This window comes from Lissotriton vulgaris, chromosome 2_1, assembly GCF_964263255.1.
Source record: "Lissotriton vulgaris chromosome 2_1, aLisVul1.2, whole genome shotgun sequence".
Lineage (NCBI taxonomy): Eukaryota > Metazoa > Chordata > Amphibia > Caudata > Salamandridae > Lissotriton > Lissotriton vulgaris.
Window position 1 is genome coordinate 1,451,222,051 of NC_141687.1, and position 21,993 is coordinate 1,451,244,043.

General features: G+C 44.0%; 1 protein-coding gene across 1 annotated transcript in view; it reads left to right on the forward strand.

Moving 5' to 3' along the window:
* The window catches only part of TMEM163 (transmembrane protein 163), a 1,005,122-nt gene that overhangs the window by 733,781 nt on the left and 249,348 nt on the right, over positions 1-21,993 (forward strand). The gene's annotated exons all lie outside the window — the stretch shown is intronic.

Consider the following 21,993-nt stretch of genomic DNA (forward strand, 5'->3'; position numbering starts at 1 on the left):
GCAGCTTCAATGGGTCGCCCGCTGGTTGGTAAACAGGGGTAGAGACCATACTGCCACAGCGGAGCCAACGTACTCATTGGAGAAAGTCACCAGGATTTTCCACCCACTGGCAGCGCCTGCGCGACCCACCCCACTGCTGCTGGCAGTAGCGTATAAATGCTTCCATAGGGCCCTCTTTCTTACCCGAAGGGTGCTTCCATTTCCTGAGGTGCCGTTGGAGGCTTTTCTGTGAGGCGAATGAGTCCTCACGCGGCCCAAGCTGAAACACTGGAAAGAGGCGGCCATACAGACTTTAGGGGACCTCTTCCAGGATGGTGCGTTAGTGTCGTACAAAATGCTGGTTTCGGAAGACGGGCTTCCCCCTGGGGGGTTCCTGCTGCACCGATTTATAGTGGCACAGATGACAGCTAAGTGGGGAGACATGACATCGTAACTCGAACAGCATCTAACCATGCAATACGTCATGGGGAGGGGCAGACATTTGGTACGTTGGTTCGCGGGGTCATTGAGGATACACACAGGGGCTAGCTTGACCTCACTCGGGGTAAATGGGAGCATTACTTGGGCAGGCAGGTGTCTAATAAGGAATGGGAAAGGATACTCAAATGCCTGGTGCGCATCCCCAGAAACCTGCGCTTCTGCCAGATACAACTTTTTATTGTTCACAGGGCCTACCGCACGCCTGCGTTTATAAATAGATATTTCCATCGCGCGGATACGTCCTGCCCCAGATGTGGGGAACTAGATGCGGGGATCCTCTACCTCTTATGGATCTGCCCCAGGTTGGGCTCCTACTGGAGTGCAACAGGTGGCCTGCTCTGTAGATGCACTGGACGTGCCATACCCCATGAGTGGCCAGACTATTTTTTGCATCAGTTTCGAAGACCACCCAAAGACAAGGCATCATCCCGCTTCCTAGACCTGGGGATGGTGGTGGCCAAGCGCCTCCTTATGAGGCGCTGGAAAGCGAGCGACCCGCCCAGTGTACAGGTGTGGATGTCCTCCCTTCAGGCGTGGGCCAGGGCGGAGTGGACGGCCATACGGAGGGAGGAAACTGTGGGACTCAGGAAGGAACCAATGGTGGAGAGCTGGGAATGCATGCTTAGTGCCCTGCAGCGGGAGGGAGGGGCTGGAGGCGAAGGAGATGTGACAGTTTGAGTGGCGCCCTTTGGGGCTGGAGTGTGCCATGGGATGATCTCCGGTCTAACCATTCAACGAGGCACAGTTGAGAACTACTGGAGGCACAAGGGTCCTAGATGTGGAACTTTGCTGTGACTAGAGCCTGTGCGCGGGCGTGTGGGGGGGCAGGGAGCTGTTCAGGGGACCATTAGGTACCAGTGTTATTCCTTTAGCTACAATAGTTTCTCTGCTTTTCCTTTACTGTTTGGTTATAACTGTTGAATGAAAGTCACTTCTGTGTATGAACTGGTGATGGGACGATTCATTCTCTACTATGCTAATGCATGCAGTCTTAGCGTGTGGACAATCATGGACTCACTTTGGAGCGGTTGACCTGCCAGCATGTGTCTAGTCAGTGTTGCGTGGGTATTACTCCTTCTTATTTCCCACATGGCCTGGTACCCCACACCTGCAAGATGCAGGGCCTCTCAAAATGTGTCAGACATACCCACCTACTGTGCTAATGCTGTTAACATATCCAATGCATTGTGATGTCCTTCTTTGTTTTGTTTCCAAAAACCTCTAATAAACAGATTTGACAAAAAAATAAGGGATCATGCTTATAGAAGTAGTTTTTCTATTGGCTAATATTTTATTGTTCTCGGTGCTATTGCATTCCTTTTGTTGGCACTTCTAAGTACAGCATTACTCCACATGAATGCTCACTTCCCAAGTGTTTGTCAAATTCCACAATACTTTTGTGCTTTTGGAGTCAAGGTGAGTGAATGTAATGTTTTACTGAGTTATAACTACGTTTGGTTTTTAACGTAATTTAAAGCTTTACATTTAAATATTGTTGTTTTATAAAATATATTAATTTAAAATTTGTTTTATTTAAAAATTATTTGTGTTCGTCTAAAAAAATCCATGTAGTCTATATATCAATTTCAAACAAAAATGGTTTTAGTCAGTTAAAAGTATTTATATGAATTGTTTAAAACCAGATTTTTACTTTATTTAAAAGCATGAAAATGCAGATATTCATATTTTTTAATGTTGTATACATTTTTTTTAATGTATTTATAAATTCTTCAAAAATGTATTTACATTTTAACAGTGGTATTTACAAATAAATGTATATGTTTCCTAATATAATTCCAATATTTAGGCACCAATATTTTTGTTAGTACTATTTTGGTACTTTATATTAACGTATTTAAAGGTGCTAATTATTTTTAATGTTGTAAATTTGACATTATTATGGCATGATGATATTTGTGTGATCAATATTCTATCTTACCACCAAATGAGAGAGCAATGGAAATAAAAAGAATACACAAGATGCCAGCATAAGAAAGGATACAAGAGAAAGTCTTAATGAAGAAGGAAAGATAATGGCGAGACCCACATTAAGAGAAAAGATTAGAGAATGATCTCCAAAAAGAAACTCTAAAAGTAGATGCCCCTTGAAAAGAAAGATGAAAATAAGGTCCAAAAAAATAGAAAAGATAAGTAACCAATTAAAGGGGTGCAGATGAGAACCAAAGAAAAGAAAAGATCAAGAGTCACAACCATGACATATGAAAATGAACAGAAACAACCCCCAGATAGAGCATTGGTACACAAAAATGTAAAACCCCGAAAAGACAAAAGGGAGATCCACATTAAACATTTGACGTGAAAACTACAAAAGAGAAAACGGTAAATTATACCCCATTAAATGCAAAGGCGTAAAGATATGCAGAAAGGAAGAAAGAGAGATTCATGAAAAGAGAAATAACTACAGAATCACAACAGAAAACAATAACAATCTACATACAGAAATAAATAAAAGATTTCATCATCAAAAGAAATAGAAAAGATCAAAAAGAGTTCCAATAAAGAGAGTGCTTAAATAAGACAGACAATTGAAGAAAGGGTAAAGGAAAAACTCACTAAAGTGTAATGTTAAAAGCAATCCTGAAGGAGGAAGGAGAAACATAAACTAATAAGCAAGAGACTAAAAGAGAAGCAGACAGAGAAAAGGACAAAGGACAGACCAACCATAAGAGAATTAGTCAAAAGAGACCCACAGAAAGAGGAAGGATATAAAAGCAAATATATTTAATGGACAGCTAAAGAGATGCCGAAAAAGAAAAAAGTAACAGAAAGACCCATAGAAAAAGAAATGTTTAAAAAATGCTCACTGAAACAAGAAAGTAAATGGCAGACCTACAGTAAGACCATAGATTAAAGTCAGTATAGTATACCAGAACCACAGAAGGAGAAGGGTGTGGATAGACAGATATTGCAAAATCTCCAGACAGGCTGAATTTGAGCACAAGTGAGAATTGATAGTTTTACTCATACGAAGACAAAAAGGCAACTGCAAAATAGAGGTTATGCAAATGACAACATTCAATACAGTAACATGAGATAATTACATAGATTCGATTTCCACATCGATTTTATGTTTCAAGAACTGCTTAAAAGAGATTAGAAGGATGATTTGTTTACAGAAGGTGTGGTGAATCCCCTCAAATACATCTTAGATCAGACTGCATAGACACAATTGTTGCTAGAATGTATCAAGATGTGAGCGAGGCATAGAACATGCAAGGGGACAAAATGACCATCTTAGGTTGTAGGTAGCACAATAGATGGAAAATGGAAAGCTTTTGTTGTTGGCTTTGACCGCTTGTCAGCAATGTACATAGTTCTATATGTTTTTGATTCTGGATTGTCCTCTGTGCCTCATTAGGACTGGCTTAAAGATAGCCTTAATTGTCTTGCCAGCCTCATGTTTTCCCAAAAAAACTCAAGACATTCATGCTAAGTTGCAATGTTGTCTCATCACTATCAACCTGCTTTAATATATTTATTTATCCTTTAGAAAAACAAGCACAGGGCATTTGGAATAGTAAGAGTGTGTATGCAGATGTTTAGGCTGAAGCCACACTCCTCACTACGGCCAGACTGGGAAGCCAAAGCAGCCCTGGCAATTTTAATAGGACCAGCCCTGGGGATGGGGCAGATTGCAAGTGTGAGGCACTTCTGCTTTTGGTACTGAAGGCCAATATTTCAGCACAGCCTCAAAACCGGCACCAGGAAACTAAAAAACAGCCCCCACTGCTGCAAAATCAGCCTCCACCCTACCAGGCTCCAGGGAAAATGACCAATGCCCGCTACGTCCATTCTGGCCCTGCCCCTCAGCTTTGCATTTGACATTTCAAGCAATTGTATTTGACTTGAGAGGGGCTTCTAGTAACAACCTGAGGAATTCCAAACCTTTTCGACCCTTGTACTTTTTTCTGTAACACTGTTGTTCCAGTTACATGCTTTCATTGTGTGGAACATTCCAACTTGTGAGAGTCATCTGGAATAGCTGTGCAATTGTATTGGGGTAAACATCCTAATTTCTAAAAAGAAAGGAACATTTTAATGGTCGCAGTCAGTTTGTGACAAATGTAATCTTGCCGAAGTTAATGTTTATTTATTGCACTTATTTGAGAAAAAGTTGGACCTAGGTGCAAAGCAGGGCTGTTTGCATTTTCTCAAGATGTCAACATCATGTGCCTTTTCCATAATTCGCTAGTGCAAAGTGTAGATATTCACCCAAGAATGACCATGGTGCCATAGTACTCTTCTGCGAAGACCTGTCAGTAGCATGGCACAACTGCAGTTTTCCATCAACAGTGTACTTTTCTGTGAGGACCACTATTGGTAGAATGGTGCAGCAAGTTTTCCATCTACAATGTACTCTTCTGTAAGGACTTCTGTTGGTAGTATGACACAAGTGCAGCTTTCCATCTCCATTCTACTCTTCTATGAGGACATTTTTAGTAGTACAGTGCAGCATTCTTTCCTTCCACATTGTACTCTTTGTGATAATCCATGTTGGTAGAAAAATGCAAGACGATGGTTAACTACATTGTACTCTTCTGTGAGGACCTATATTGAGAGTATTAAGAATCCTAAATATACAGAGTCTTTCAGTCAACACTGGTTTGCCATTGGTCTGTTCCAAGGTCATTCACGTAATAGTCCCACACAGCAAAGCACAGATCAACAGATCATCCCACATCAGCCAATAAATGTATTCCCTTTGAGAAACTACATATTGCCCTTGTACTTGTATACAATTGCCTAAAAAACATTCCCTAAAAATTAGCTTTCTACACACTTGTATTTCCCAGTGGCTGTCATTCCCTATATATAAAGATATGTCATCAACAATTTCCATAACACTCATGGCATTTTTTGTAAGTTGCAGCGTTGACTTATCACTATCAACCAGCTTCTGGTATATTGGTTTTTATTGTTTAAAAAAAGTGTCTGTGTTTAGAAAAACAAGCACAAGACTTTAGAGTAGCAAGTGTGTGTATGCAAATTTCAAGGTTGCAGCCACACACCCTTGGCTTTGTGAACTGACATTTCAAGCAATTGCTTCTGACTTGAGAGGGACCTCTAGTAATGACTTGAGGAACTGTAGCAGCTTTGCTGCCCTTGCACTTCTCTCCAATACGCTGGTGTTGCAGTTACATGTATTCATTGTGTGCAAATAAATCTAGGATTTTACAGTCATCCCAAAATAGCTGTGCAGGTAGCATTCATTCGGACTGCTCTTCCTGATTCCTAAAAAGAAAGGAAAATATTAATGATGAAGGGGAGCCCATTGCACATGTCATCTTATAGTAGTGAATATGTTTGTTTGTAGCACTTGTTTGATGAAAACTAGGACTTGGTCTATAAGCACCTCCATTGGCAGTGAAATTGAACAACGAGCTTTCAAACTCATTTGCAACTCAATTGCACTCTTCTGTGAGGACCTCTGTTGTTGGTATAATACTACTGCAACTTTCAATCTCTAACTCTACTGAACTATTCAGTGAGGACTGTTTGTTTTCAATATACACTGTGTTCTTCTGTGAAAACATATGTTGGTATTACAGCACAACTGAAGCTTTCCATCTCTCTTGCACTCTTTTGAGATGGCCTCTGTTGGTATTAGTGTGCAATATGTTTTGCATCTGCATTGTGCTCTTCTGTGAGGACCTCTGTTGGTAATATAGTGCAACTGCAGCTTTCTATCTCCATTGCACACATTTGTGAGGTAGTATAGTGCCATGGGAGAACCATTAAGCGTTTTTTCTTAAAGAATTGTGAAATTAAGGAAGTGTGCCTATCTTCTAAAGTGTATGCCCCCTCCTGTCCATCGTCTGCATTAATCTTTTATAAGAGGCAGTTCTTCCCCCCCCCCTACATTATAGTTTGATGTTCACATTCCAGTCTTCTCTTTACTACAACTGCTGACCTCCATCTTCTATGAGGACATCTATCAATAGTATTGGGCAGTTGAGACTTTCCATCATCAATTTATTCTTCTGTACGGAACCCTAACCCCATGACTATCCAACGCAACACCACAACCACAACTACAGCCACCACAGGAGCTGATGAATGCTACCACTACTCATTCATCCTGCGCAACCTCAAAAATACACCAGCAAACACACTGCTGCTGTGCATCCCCTAGCACTACGATATGACCTTTCTGCTGGTCCCATTGGGATTTCAACTGTGACCCTTCAGCCTCCAACACAACTACCTCCAAGCAACAGACACAAGCCACCACCACAACCCCACACCAACTGTCCACTCCTCAAAGTCCGATCCCTCGTAAAACACTCCAGCCAAATCAGGGACCTCCTCAACAGCAAAAACCTGACCATCTCTTCTTGACTGAAACATGACTCAACCTGCCTCCAACCCTGACATTGCAGCTGCCATATCAACCACCTACCGAATTATATACCAGGACCAAGACCGGAAACCAGATGGAAGACACTACATCATCTTCAAAAAGATGATTGACTGCACCATCCTCTATGGACTCTGATACCAACCTCATGGAACAACTCCACTTAAAACTGCAAACGGACTACAATGTCACCATGAAGGGAACCCTTGTCTACCATCCCCCTAGCCCCCAGGCCCCCAAGCAGAGTTCTCCAACCACATTCCAGACTTCATTGCTGGAACCAACCATCATTTCAACCAACTGCATCCGCCTCAGATACCTCAATTTCCACCTGGAAAACACCATAGACCCCAACTATATGGCCCTCCTCAACAGCCTCAACCCCCTTGGACTCACCCACCTCGTCCAAGGACCAACCCACACAGAAGACCACACCATCAGCCCTATTTTCTACTCCAATAACAGGATCATCACCACCCACACAACCACGCTCACTTGGTCCGACCACTACATCATCCATTTCAAGGTACCCACCCACCCTGCCAGCTCACCGGAGAAACCCAAAGCACCATCAAAACCCTGGGGCAAAATATCAGAAAACTGGACCAAGACCCTACAGGAATGCCCACCCAACCTCACCAGGAACCTTGATGTCAACGCCAAACTCTTCAATAAATAGCTCACCAACTGTGCCAAATGCCCCGCTCCCACAAGAAAAAAAACCTCCAAGAACAACAAATGACCCAGCTGGCACACAAACGACCTCAGGGAGTCCAAGTGTCACTGCAAACACCTTTAGAGAAAATGGAGACTTGACAAAAGAAAACAGCAATATTCATATACAAAGCTACCCTCAAACTCTACCTCGAACAACTACGAGATGCAAAAAATGGCCCTAACTCTAAGCTCGAAGCCAGCCCCAACAATGGCAAAGAACTCTTCCTCATCGTCAGGGGGTTCTCAAACCCTGCCAACAACATCATCCCATCCCAAGCACTGTGCAAGCACTGCAAGCACGCTGCAACTACCTCTCAAAATTTTTTGAACAGAGGATTTCCTAGCTCTACAACACATTCAACCCACAGTATACTGATATGAAACTCCCGTAAGTAGATCTTCCTCATTGCCAAACAGTAGCTAAGTAACTGGAATCCCCCTCTCGAATGAAGACACAAGTGCCTCAATGAATACCATACACTCAGGAGCCCCCTCAGACCCAAGGACCCTTCATTCATGACCTTGGATGAGCCATCATCTCCCCTGCACTCACTGCTATCAGTAACACCTCCATAAATATTGCCACATTCCCATCTTGCTGGAAAAATGCAGAGGTCAACGCCCTTTTGAAGAAACCAACAGCAAACCCCAAAACCCTCAATAGCTACAGACCAATCTTGCAACTGCCTTTTCCAGCTAAAGTCATGGAGAAAGCTATTAATGCCCAACGCGCCGACCACCTGGACAGCTTTCAATCTGGCTATCACACCAATTATAGCATAGAAACAGCCCTCATAGCTGGCATAAATGACATCAGAAGCATCCTCGACCAATGAGGAATTGCTGCACTTATCCTCCTTTACCTCTTCGTAGCCTTCTATATAGCCTCCCACAACTCGCTCATCAGCAGGTTTTTAGCACTTGGGTATCTATGGACCAGCCCTAAAGTGGATATCCTTCTTCCTCACTGATATAACTGAATAAGTCAGATTTCCCACTTACTCGTCAGAACCCAAGAAACTCATCTGCAGAGTCCCTCAAGGATCGTTACTCAGCCCAACACTTTTTAACGTCTACATGACATCCCTCATGAACATCGTCAGAGCCCATGGCATCAACAAAGCATCCTACGCCGATGACACACAGCTCATCCTTTCTCTTACAGATTCAACCAGCACTGCTAAAGCAAACGTCTCCAACTGCATGAGCAACGTTGATGCTTAGATGAGAAACAGCTGCCTCCAGCTCGACAAAGACAAAACTGAAAACGTAATCTTTGGCAACAACCACTCCCCCTGAGACACCTCTTGGTAGCCCTTCAATCTTGGCCCCGACACGACCCTCCAACACATGCCAAAAACCTCATGATCATCCTGTAAACCAACCTTTCCATGAACAGACAGATCAACACCATCTCCTCATCATGCTTTCACATCCTGCGAATGCTAAGCAAGATTTTCAAGTGGATCCCACTTAATTCCAAATGAACAGTCACCCAGGCTCTTATCACAAGTAGACTTGATTTCCAAAACACTGTCTACATCGGAATCCCAGTCCATGTCCTACACCGAATCTGAACCATACTGAACGATGCCACTAGACTCATCCTGAACATCCCACAAAATAACCACATCTCTAAAATCTCCAGTAGCTCCCAGTCCAGGAAAGATGTAGGTTCAAGCTACTTACCCACGCCTACAAAGCTCTCTACAAGACTGATCCAATTTACCTCAACAACCCCCTGATCTTCTACCAACCCACCAGTCCCCTTTGATCTGTAGCTCAGGCAAGAGCACACCTCCCTCACATCAGAAAGGTGGAGAAGCAGAGGCCACGCCTTCTCATACCTCGCAGCCAAGACCTGAAACGACCTCCTGTAACACTTCATAACCTTTCACTCCATCATGGACTTCCAAAGCAACCTCAAGACATGGCTCTTCCAGATGAAACAGGCATGATCTCCTCCTCCCCCTCTGTCCTGCCCTACTCCTCACTGGTGATTAGCCACACTCTGCAAATCTACAAAACATATTTTGGCTATAAAGTACAACTTCCGCTTTCAAGCAGTTAAATTTTAATTTAAGTACATCTGTCAGTTGTATAGTAAAACTGCAGCTTTCCTGGTCCTAGCTTGGTTGTGGGTAGCAACCTGATAGCACTCCGGGTAAACAACAGGACCGGCCTTTTACATCTTTTGGTTGTGGGCAGATCCATGTCTTCTAGTCAGCTGACAACAAAAGCAAATAAAAAAAATCCTGCTACTCTTCAAAATAAAAAAATGCTTTATATGTAAAATCCATGAATGAGACAAAGAATTAAATGTGTTTTGCAGTCTGCTTTTCAGATATAAAATATGCCATCGTGCATTCCACAGGATGTGTTTAACAATGTCTCAATCCAGTAGCAGATAGAGGTTGACCTAAAGCCTCTTTCTAGATGTATGTAGAATGCATTGAATACAGCATGTTTTCCAAAATGTTGCAAATACCATTACATGCCAAACCTAGCCCTTGTGCAAGCAGCATTATTTCTGTTTTCTAAATATTGTCTTACTATGCTGTCTTTGTATCATGAGAGTAACTGGGTTAGGACCTAGTTATCACAGAACAATTCCTTTGTATGTTTTATTTCAGCCTGATGAGAAGCTATTCATCAATACATGTATTTTAGTAGTGTCTCTTGAGAACCTGGCCATTGTACCATTGATTTAGAACATAGTAAGTAACTTAAAAAGGTGTAGATGGACACATGTAGCTTTCCAAAATGTATACTGAAAACTATGAAAAATGTAAATTTTTTGAGCCTAAAGGCTGAAAATGTTCCACTGGTGAAAAATCTCCCAATTTACACTAAGGGTTAAGGCACAATGGGCCCGATTCACAGAATTAACTTAAGACAAAATCCTAAACTTACTACCATTTTGGTATTCATAGAAGGCACTTACTCATTTTGCTATTCACAGAATTCACTTACTCATTTTGGTATTCACAGAAGTTAGGAGTCCTAACTTTAGAACTCCTAAATGCCTTCTGTGAATACCGAAAGTCTTAAAGTTAGGATTTTTCTCAGTTTAGGAGTAGTAAAGTTAGGAGTCCTAACTTTAGGACTCCTAAATGCCTTCTGTGAATACCGAAAGTCTTAAAGTTAGGATTTTTCTCAGTTTAGGAGTAGTAAAGTTAGGAGTCCTAACCTTAGGACTCCTAAATGCCTTCTGTGAATACCGAAAGCCTTAAAGTTAGGATTTTTCTCAGTTTAGGAGTAGTAAAGTTAGGAGTCCTAACTCCATAGCCTATACCAAAACATTAGAAGTTTATAGTTCAGCTTGTGCACCAGCTGTCAATGGGCAAGGTCCAAGTGCAGAGGTGTCAAGGGGGTGTTAAGGGGAGGTCTACCAGTGATCTTAAAAAACAATTTTCAGTGTAGAAAGGCAGGTTGTATTGCCCGTGCTCCACAACTCTGTTTCATAAAGTACCCCCCAAGACCTTGATGTTATAAATTTCAAGTCCTGGCACAATTTGTCGAGATACCATCTTCCTGTGAATTTTACTAATGTGAGCGGACTGATGGGTAAGTTGTAATTTCACTTTCTGGATGTGGGCAGAAGGAGTCAGAGAGATACCTAAATAGTCAAAAACTTTGACTTGCTCCAGTTTAGTACTACCAGCCAACACAGGTCTTTTGGACGATTTCGCCATTCCTCTGTTAACAATCATATACTTGGTGTTGGCCTCATTTAGAACCAGGCCCGCTCTTCCGAGAACCTTATAAAATTGTTCAAAAGTTGTTGCAAACCCTCCAGTGATTTAGAAATTAAAAGGGTCTCATCGGCGAAGAGTAGTGCGGGCACTCTTATGCCGATTTTCGGGGCATCACACCCATCTCTAGCTAAAAAATGAACCACCCCATTAATACAAATAGGAAAAGTGTGGGGGCTAACAAACATCCCTATCTCACTCAACGTTGGACTGGGAAAGTTCCCATTACTATGTTATTATCCCCCCACCTGACCTGTGCTGCGTTAGATGAGTGTAATCTAATTCAAATATTTAAAAGGTTTCCCAGCAAGCCCATCACTGAGAGTCAATGTGGCTAATTGGCCTATAGCTGACCAGCTTGGCTCTGTCCCCTTTTTTTATAGAGGAGCACTATTTCTGCAATCTTCCACGATGAAGGTATGGCAGCACCGGTCTAAGTTAGTTACCAAGTTTATATAAGAGCCCCAGAGCAATTTATCCTCTCTATATAAATCATTAGGAAGTCTGTCCGGGCCAGGAGCTTGTGCCGGTGTACAAGATGAAATCGCCACTTGAGTTTCCTCTGTAGAGAAAATCAAACCATCGCCCTCCCCGCCAGGGGCCTCCTCCCACATCTCCCTAGCTTCTTCTCTTTCCAGAGTGCCTATTTCATAGAGGGAACCAAATTGGGCAACCCACTCTTCTGGCTGGACTGTGTATTCCAGGGCTCACTTATTTCCCTTGAGCCTATACAATGCTTTTTCTCTACAAAATCTAGGGGTCTTTGTCTGACAATGCCATATGCAAGGATGACCACAAAGAACCCTCCCATTCTTCTTTGCTTTCTAGATGACCTGCATTTTCTTGGCTCTACAGGCCAAACCTCTGGGTGTGCCTTTCGTTTTACTGCACATATAAGTGCCCCCTTTGCATTCCTAAAGTCCTGGTTATGCCAGGCACTCTTTGAATACGGCCTCAAGTCTTTGCGGTGCACCCCCCTATTTAGCGCTTTAGGGGGGTGACTAAGCATTTCCATTATCTCATTAAAAAGCAGCTTGTGGCGTGATCCCAGAATCTCCACAGCATCATTAATAGAGAGCTTGGCTAGCTCCTCTAACTTCAATTGGACTTTACTTTTAACAGCTTCAAGGGCACCCGGATGATCCTCGACCCATCCCACTTAATTTATCTTAAATTATTAGTAGCAGAAAGAACACCCAGGTCGGGGCACCTCCTGATGTCAAGTTGTGGAGTGACCGGCTTAGTAAAAGTAAGGGCTAGAGCATTATGGTCACTATCAAATCTTGTCAACACCGCCATATCATCGTCTAGGGGCCAAAGATTGAGAGTAACCAAACAATAATCAAATCTGCTTATGTGGCCAGGTCTATTAAAAGTGCTCTATCCTTTGGGATCAGACATAGTTTTCCCATTTGTTGCCCTTAAATCGTGTTGTAGGGTAAGAACTAACACCTGGTCTCCTCTCTTCGCCCATCTGATAATAGGGAGATCTAGCAGTGGGATAGACCACACACTGCCCCAGTCCTCTGTCAAATCTGGGGGTGTAAGGGCGAAGTGTTCAAAGGTACAATTAAAATCACTTGCCACTAATACTGGAACACATTCTGAATACTCATCTAGAGCGTGATCTAAGATGCAGATTGTGTTAGTTTACTCTAGACCACGCACCAATCTATTCTACAAATTAAAAATTCTAATCTTCCAACCACTATACAAAGTCAACTCAAGAGCTAAACTGTCAAGTGAATGAACATGAAGGAGCTTAACTTTAGACCCCAGAGCATTTTTTCAACCAGACTGCTAGACCTCCAGAGTTTCAGACCTGCTCTTTCTTAATCGCATCAATACCATAGGCAGAAAAAACACTTCTAAATGGAGTAGACAAACTCCAGGTTTCCTGAAATAAGATTATGTTATAGGAGTCCACAAAGGAACAGCAGTCAGGGTCAGATAATAATTTCGAAATCCCTGCCACATTCCAAATGAGAGCCCTTAGGGAATGCTGAACTAATACCCCTCCATCTACAATGCCGCACATAGCAGCCATACCCCTTCTTGCAATAACAGTGGTTGGCTCCCAACAAGACTAAGTTCTAGTTGCCAGACCTGTAGGTGATGGAATTTCTAGTGAAGGTAAATTCTGTAGAGGTACTCAGTGCCCTATATTTTTGTCAAGGGTCATCCTATCACCAGGTTGCAGTCATCTTTGCCAATTCCCTTCTCCTGGAGCAAATAGAAACGGTCACATATCCTTCTGAGTCATGGTATTCAGTTTGTGCGTGTAGAATCATTGGGAATTGAAACACAAGGGGCCAGGTCTTTGAATGGGAAACAATGATTTCCCACACCTATTCCTCACCTATCTGAAAGTATGGAAATTCACCCTATCCATTTTCATTGGTTATAACTATGGAGCTAAATATCTCCAGAGCCTGATTTCATTGATCATATTCTCCTATTTGTGTCCATAAGGTGGCACTTATTGTGTTTTTTATATTCAAAACCTTTTCTGGCAGGAATATGTTTCAACTAGTGAAAGGGAACAAATAGGTTGAAATCTCCCTGCAGTTCCCCTGTAGAGTTCTGAGAACACCACCAGGTGAAGGACTAGACGGTCACTTGTACAAAGAAAGGTGTGATTACCACATGTCCATGTGTCCTAAATATTTATGATTAGAAACAACTTGCAGGGCCCAAACCTGAGAACATATTCACTGCACACGGATTGATTGATACATTTACTCACATGCCAGGCAGACCGATAACAGGCCAGTGCTTAAAAATGTCTCTCTGTTGCACAAATGTAACCTACTCATACTACTTGCACACTTAACCAATTAATAGATCCTGTCTAGAAAAGAAGCCCACAGAACTTAAATGGAATATGAAAGAAGAAATACATATTCAACACCCTCCCAATCTGAACTCAGGACATTAATTCTTCACGGTTGATTGCAGGACAATTTACCAGTTCTCAGCAAGAAGAAGAGGCTGGTGTACCATATCCTGTACACAAAGCGGCTGATTACCAACCTTGGTCCTGGACTAGTTTGAGATGTCGGTAATAGTGGTAATGGTTCAGTTCAAATGTTGGACTTAGCACAAATGTCCATGTGGTCACCTCAAGTATGTACAAACTTTCCCAGGCCATATGCCCAGGAAGGGGTTTATTGATTGTGAACAAAGACCCAGGTTGAGAGGGTCAGATCTGTGCCCTGCCCCACTTACATTTCAAAGGCTGCCTAGCACACTTACAAAGAACTTGACACCCGTCAGTTGTCACCCTGGACTCCTTGGAACCTGGACAGGGGGGACGGAAATTCCAGAACCAGGTGTGAAATGAAGTCCAGAAGTTTCTCCCACTTCAAAGGCAGCCCACCAGGTATAAATATTGGATCCTCAGACCAACTCTTTAGTTTACTCCTGGTTCTACGGAAGACCCCCGGAAGGATTGCCTTAAATTTGAAAAGACTGCCCTGCTGCTTGAGGCCTGCTTTGTACCCCAGAGGACTATCTTGCTGCTACCAGAGGACTGCCCTGCTGCTTGAAGCTTGTCATGTACCTTCATAGGACTGCCCTGCTGCTTGATGCCCACCTTGCGGCTTGATTCCAGGACTACCAGATTGACCCCAAGCATTAGGTGGCTGACCTTTTCTTCTGAGCTACAGGGATACACCAAGCTCCAGATGCCCCCCTGGAACTGTTCAGCTGACCTGCTGAACAGGACCTGCCTGGACCTATAACTGGACTTGCCTGAGCCCTGCTTGAATAAGTTCCTGAACCCCAAGAGACACCTATTCAGGTCCTGGACTCTTGGTTGATACATATCAGTTGATCCTTCTTGTGAAGAAATGGAAAAGTCCTGAAGTTTGGGGGTTTTTCACTACCGCAATTGGACCTGTTTACTCCATGATGTTGAATCCTTCGATGACCGCCAATGCAAAACTCAGCTGAACCCAACTCTTCCCACTACACCGACCTCAAGCAAAGACCAGCAATACGAGATCTGCACTTTGTAGCACAGCATGACTGTCTGCAGTGATAGAAATGTGAAGCTTCAGCAACTACAGTCTTTGATGCCCCAGAGGATCTTCGCACTACAGCGATGAACATCTGCGATGTGCGGCTTACTCTTCTTGCTAAAGTGACGACAATCCATGATACTCTCCCTGCTCCTCGTGGCCTTATCCACCACAAACTACCCTTTTCATGCCGGACTTTGTGCAGATACATTTTTCAGAAAGACTAACCTGGTCCCTGCACCCGGCCTGTGCTCCATCGTGGGTGGCCTGCTCCTGTAACTTTCCCTCGGTCTAGCGTGACCATATGACCGTGAGTGGCCCTTTGTGCTTTAAGGCACTATACTTGTCTAAATCTTCGAAATTGCAGGGTTCTGTTCTACCAATTGGATTTTTGTAGTTTTGGTCTCAAAATATTTATTTAATATTATTCTATTTTTTGTTTCTAAATTAATGTGTTATTTTTCTTGTGTTGTGTTTTAACTTTATTACTGTGTGTGTGCTGCATAAATACTTAACACATTAATTATAAGTTTGCTTATCAGTTAATCCTGACTGATTTTGTGCCAAGAGAGTTAAGAACATATTGTAAGGAAACGGGACATTAGTTGTGTGGTCTGCAGAAGTAATGGGTCCGCCACTGGGAACCGAGCACCCTATTGTAGCGCTTGACTCTCTCAGAGTAGCGTAGCATAGCAGTCCAAAGCCTACACAAGGGAAGTGGTGTGAGCTAGTAATCACCATTTACTGGCATGCAATAATAATACTCAATAAAGAATGTCCAGTCTGTGCTTTTCTTTAGAAAAGTAAAAATACATTTACTAGACACACACATACATTCTACTCAATACTAGGTTGTAATTTACAAAAATACATAAGGCTGGTGTAAATACCTCTAACGACATCATATATTCACCTCTGACCCCTTAAATTGTCATAGAAACACATCAGGTAAGTCTATTAACTTGGTCAAAGGATTAGGGTCAACAAACCATGTCAAAATATCATCATTTTAGGAGCAAATGCAATATTTAATAATGATTAAGTTAAATGCCATTATTAATGTTAAGAAAGCATATGACCTTTGATCAGCACTCTCTGTCATCCTTATTATGTCAATAAAATATGTATAAATTAACTTCACATACGTCTTTGTGTTTACATACTTTCAATCATTTAAATCAAAATTATGAAAACAGACCCTGGAGGGCATTACATTTTGATCACACAATATGTACCTATAGACTTAGCCCCAGATGGTGCTGTACAACATGGATCCTTCCTTAGACACCTTCTAGCCATCATAATTGCAACCAAACACATGGCTCCTAGAGGGCGCTGCACTCCAAGATGTAGAGTCCTTGCTCCAGCCTCGGGAGTGCTTGAACAATTCAAAGAAATCCTGGGCTGGTCCTTCTTTACTTGACTTTTTAAACTTAGACTCTAAACCTTCAAGCAAATTCTGAGGATTTTTCTGGGGGAGCTGTGGACCCTGCAGCTTTCCCGAGCTTTCTGATATTCATTGGTGGTGGCGTTGTTGTTCTAAGGCTACCACAAACAATATGTTTTGCCTTGAGTCCTGCAAAGCATTATGAGGTGCTCCTCTGGGAGCGGGCATATCTTTTTAGCGGCAGCAGTCAATTCCTTTGTCGCGCCATGTGACCTTGTGCCATGTGGCCTGTCCCTTTTTCTTTTGTTTTAATTTGGGGGGGGGGGGCTTGGTCCCACCTGTTGTGGTTACTGCTTGATAACTTGTTTTTAAATACTCATTACTTACGGTTGTGCTCTTCCCTGCACTGAAATTTCCAGCCCCTGGTCCACCGCAGCGTGTGCTGTTTGATGGAGGGACGTGGCTCTGCCCTCCGCTCCTAATTTCCGCTACCGGGGCATATTTAATTGGCATGTCAACTCGGCCGCGCAGAGGGCGCGCCGCCGGCACGACAAAGGCAAACCCGTCTGTGCCCGTCCACGCCAGGTCGCTGCCAGATGCCAGACATGCTGCTAAACTTAGGAAATCACATCAGACTTATGCCCACAATGAGTTCTTAGCATTCAGAATGATGTCTGTTAGGTGCCAGGTTCACGGTTGGGGGGTTTAGAGGGTCCCTTCTGCTGTAAAGGCTGTGGCTTTACATCTATCATTCCTGTAGTCTCACAGGCCTGCTTCCCTTCCCCAGGCAAAAGTATTACTATTCTCCATTTGAATTGCCGTTCCCTGGTCAAACATTACGCTGATGTCTATAATCTTTTAGAAACGGAATCTCCTGATACCTTGTTTCTAACTGAGACCTGGCTCTCTGAAGACTCGTGGTGATCCCAGGGCTGGCACTCCTGGAGGGTTATTTTATTCATACCCTTAATGAAAATACAAGAGGCGGAGGTATTGCGGCTATTGTTAAAAACTGTTACCCCTGCACCTTCATTAAACAGCCCATTTTGGACTGTGAATGTGCTTGTTTTAAAATTGCTTTTAATCCTAATTACACCATGTCTGGTTTACTGATATATCGTCCCCCTGGCCCATCCAAGGATTTTAGGGAAGTTCTTGTTGAAACCATCTGTACTTTGGCGGTCAATACTTCTAACTTTACAATCCTAGGAGACTTGAACCTTCATTTTGACAATCACCTTGATGTGGATGTGGTCAACCTGGTGATGGACTTTGCTGCCTGTCAGCTTGATCAGCGTGTCTCTGGCCTCACACATTCGGCTGGTCATTTGTTGGACCCTGTGTTTACTAACATTTCGTCCCTCACAGTCCAACCACTGGTTATTACGGCCTGGTCAGACCACCTTTTAGTCTCCTTGGCTATCCAGGGCATTACACCTGTGCACAAACTAGACAAACCTACCTCTCTTAAACGCCCATGGCATAAATTAAATTGGGATCAATTCCAATCCCACCTTTCTTCCTCTCTTCTGATGTTGCCGATGGACTCTGACAAGGCTAATTCAGCCTTTTGTGATTGGATCAATCAGCTGATGGAAAAGCAGATCCCCGCTAAATGGTCCTTGAACTGCATTTCTAAATCTAACCCGTGCAAAATTTGCAAAAAATGTGAAAGGTTTTGGAGAAGAGATTTTGACCCGCTATCTAAAGATCGTTATCTGGACGCAGTAAAGATCTATCACAAGGCTATCCATACTGAACGTGCTGCATTTTATACGAAAGAAATTAGTAACAGCATCAATCCTGTGAAGAGTATTTTCTCTATTGTCTCAGGTCTAAAAAGTCAGAAGGGGGCCGTTGGTTCACTGATTACCTCGATAAGCAATGCAAGGAGCTTGCCTCGTTCTTCTCAAAAAAGATAGAAGAAATTTATAAATGTTTTCCCACGGCCCATACAGTTTGACCTGAGATACCCAATAATGGCACGATTGCCACCCTAGAGGTTTTCCCTCAGATTCAGCAGAACCGATTGCTCGCCCTCTGTGCTAAAATTAAGAAAGGCTCACCGGACGACCCACTGAAACCTGACCATTTTAGGAAAATTTTACCAACTATTTCTCCTCTCCTCTGTCATGTGATCAACAAATCTCTAAGCTCGGCGGTGGTGCCCACAGCATGGAAACAAGCTAGAGTGATACCATTGCTTAAAAAACCTTCGTTGGACTCAAATAAACCTGAGAGCTTAAGGCCAATTACGCTACTCCCTTGGCCTGCTAAGATCGCGGAGGCATATATTACCTCCATTCTTTCCGATCACTTGATCATCAACAATACTTTAGATCCTTCGCAAAATGGCTTTTGCCCCAGCCATGGCACTGTGTCGGCGCTCTTAGCAGTGACAGAGCACGTTTGGACAGCACTGGACGCAGGACAGACATCGGCACTGATCCTTTTGGATCTCAGTGCCGCGTTCGACACTGTGTCCCATGCAATTCTGTTGCGCCGTTTGGAAGAGGCTAGCATGGGTGGCTCTGCACTGAAGTGGCTAGCGTAATTTCTCTCTGATAGGAACTATCAGATGATCGCCCCACCTTTCTCCTCGTCTGCCTTCCCCATCAAGCACGGGATGCCACAGGGTTCTTCTCTGAGCCCTCTGGTCTTTAATTTGTATGTACAACCGTTGGCTGCAATTGCCAAGAGAAGAGGACTGACGGTGGTCTCCTACGCCGACAACACTCAGCTGGTTGTAGGCCTCTCGAGCAGCTCTAGGCACGACGCTGTTAAGTTACAAGGTGATCTTGCTGTAGTTGTCGGGTGGATGACAGCCAACTGTCTCCAGCTGAATGCCAGCAAGTCGGAGGTGTTGCTGGTAGGAAAAGATCATGGGTTATGGAATGAGTATTGGTGGCCCATGAATCTAGACAACCCCCCTCCTAAACAGGTTGTAAAGCATCTGGGAGTCTGGATGGACACCTCTCTCAGTTTCCAGATCCAAACGAAGAAGGTGGCAGGCACCTGCTTTGGGTTGTTGCGCGGACTTAAACCTATTTTGGATTTCTTTGATGCCCCGACCAGACAGACCATCATTCAGACTTTGATCACATCTAGGCTTGATTATGTGAACTCTCTGTATCTGGGAGTTAACAAGGTGGAATTACATAGGCTACATAGAGTACAGAACGCCGCAGCAAGAGCTCTCTTGGGCCTGCGCAGAGTCTGCTCTGTGACTAGCACTATTCGGCGCCTTCATTGGCTGCCTGTGGCTCAACTGATTGAGTTCAAGGCTCTCTGTATAGCCTTTAAAATCTTGAAGCTCTCTTCCCCTAACATTCTGATTGATCTACTCTCCTTCTATATTCCCTCCCGTCAGCTTCGCTCCTTGGGCCAACATTTGCTGGTGGTCCCTCGGGTCAGGAGGACCCGGGCCGGAGGTCGTTCCTTCCGGTACAGAGCAGCTATTCTTTGGAACTCACTGCCCCTCCATATTCGAGGCCTCAGCAACTTTCTTGAATTTAGGAAAGCTATCAAAACCTTTCTCTTTCCCACTGTGTAGGTTGCTCTGGTTCCTTCTTGCACTGTGATTGTATATTTGCTGTTAGCGCCGGGATGCCTCTTGACTGAGGCAGCTGTTGCCCTCTATAAATCTTTTGAATAGAAATAGAAATAGCCAGGAAGCCCGCCAGTGGCTCTCGCGCACACCGCTCCCCAAGCAAACAGGCCTCTGCTGCGCTGCCATAGGAGCTGGCAGTTCTCTCTCTCTGCGCGCTCCTGCTAGCAGGGGTAATCCTGGGGTGGTGGCCACTCACTCCCCCCAGACAGAGACATGGGGGGGTGGGGCAGGATCGCCATCGTTGGGGGAAGCCCCGATTCATCTTGGCTGTATAATTGGACCTGAAGTTGGGAATCCCAGGGCCATCTCTTGACTCTCGGGGGCACAACCTTCCCTTTCTGCCACAGTGGTGAGGGGGATTCCGAGTTGGGAGTCCCAGGCCCCCTGCCGAGTCTGGTGGCTTAGTGGAATTCATCCAGTGTAGGGGCCTGTGTGTGACCATATGGTCACAGGTTCAAATCTCAGCGGGTCCACTCAGCCCTTCATCGTTCTGAGGTCAATAAAATGAGTACCGTTTAGTTGGGCAACAATAAACATCTGTCATTCAGCGCCATGATATCTTTGCCTGAACGTGCACTTTAAAATATATGTTATATTATGTTCGATTATGAATGAAATCCGGCCTGGGCATGTCATCTTCTAGGGTAAAGCTCATGAATGCCTCTTGCTTTGACCCCCAGGTCCTGGCACATCCCAGGGATAGAGAGATGACTGACAACAGAGCTCCACATGCTCCGAGGTCACTCTGGGTGGGGGTCAAGGGTCAAATCATTCTCCTGCTTATACCTTGGGACCTGTTGGAAACTTTTGCATGTTCTTGGGCTCAGTTTGCTCCTAGTGAGAAGCCCTGCCACCTGGAGTACTTTCCTCAAGCATCTCGCCCCCCAAAGTGTCAAACTTTAAAGGGAGCTGGTTTCACTGGCTCCCTTCGCCAGCCTTCTTGCTCTTTGTCTTCTGATGCTTCTCTTTCCCCCAACTTGTCCTTGGGGGACATAAGTAGACTAGCTTCCTTGATCCCACTAGTATTGGTGTCAACTGAAGTTAGAGTCCTTAGTCCAGATGGGCATCAGTGGGTTACTCCTTCCAATTGTCCTTGTCTGCTGCCTCCATTCCCAGTGTCCAGCAGTAGGTCACAACCACGAGAGAGCTCTCCCCCTTGCTCAAAGACCTTTTAAGTGGGAGTGGAAGGTTCCAGAAGTCAGGCACCTCTGGCCCTTCCTGGGGTGCTCCCTCATCTCTCCGCCCATGTCCCAACCTTCCTGCACAGCCTGCTGGGACATTTCAAAATGGTGTCACCTAGATGTCACTAGTCACATCAGCTCTGTGGGCCTCAGCTCTGCCCCTCGCTGAAACCACTTCCAGGCCTGTTAATTGCTCCCTTTCTGTGGGGAGGCCTTTGTCCCTGCTGCTGGAGAGAAATGTAATTAACTGGGCACAGCAGGGTGACAAAAAGGCCTGGGCTCTGATCCTCAGCTGAGCCAGACAAATATGACAATCCTGGAGGACCCATAATCTGCACAAATGTCTTTTTGGAACTTGCAGAATTGATTTTCCCATGCAGGTTACACCTCAATTCAATATGTCTCGGGTCTCTGTGGGCCAAAGGGAAGCAAAGCTGCACTCTAAGGCAGTCTCCCCCCTAG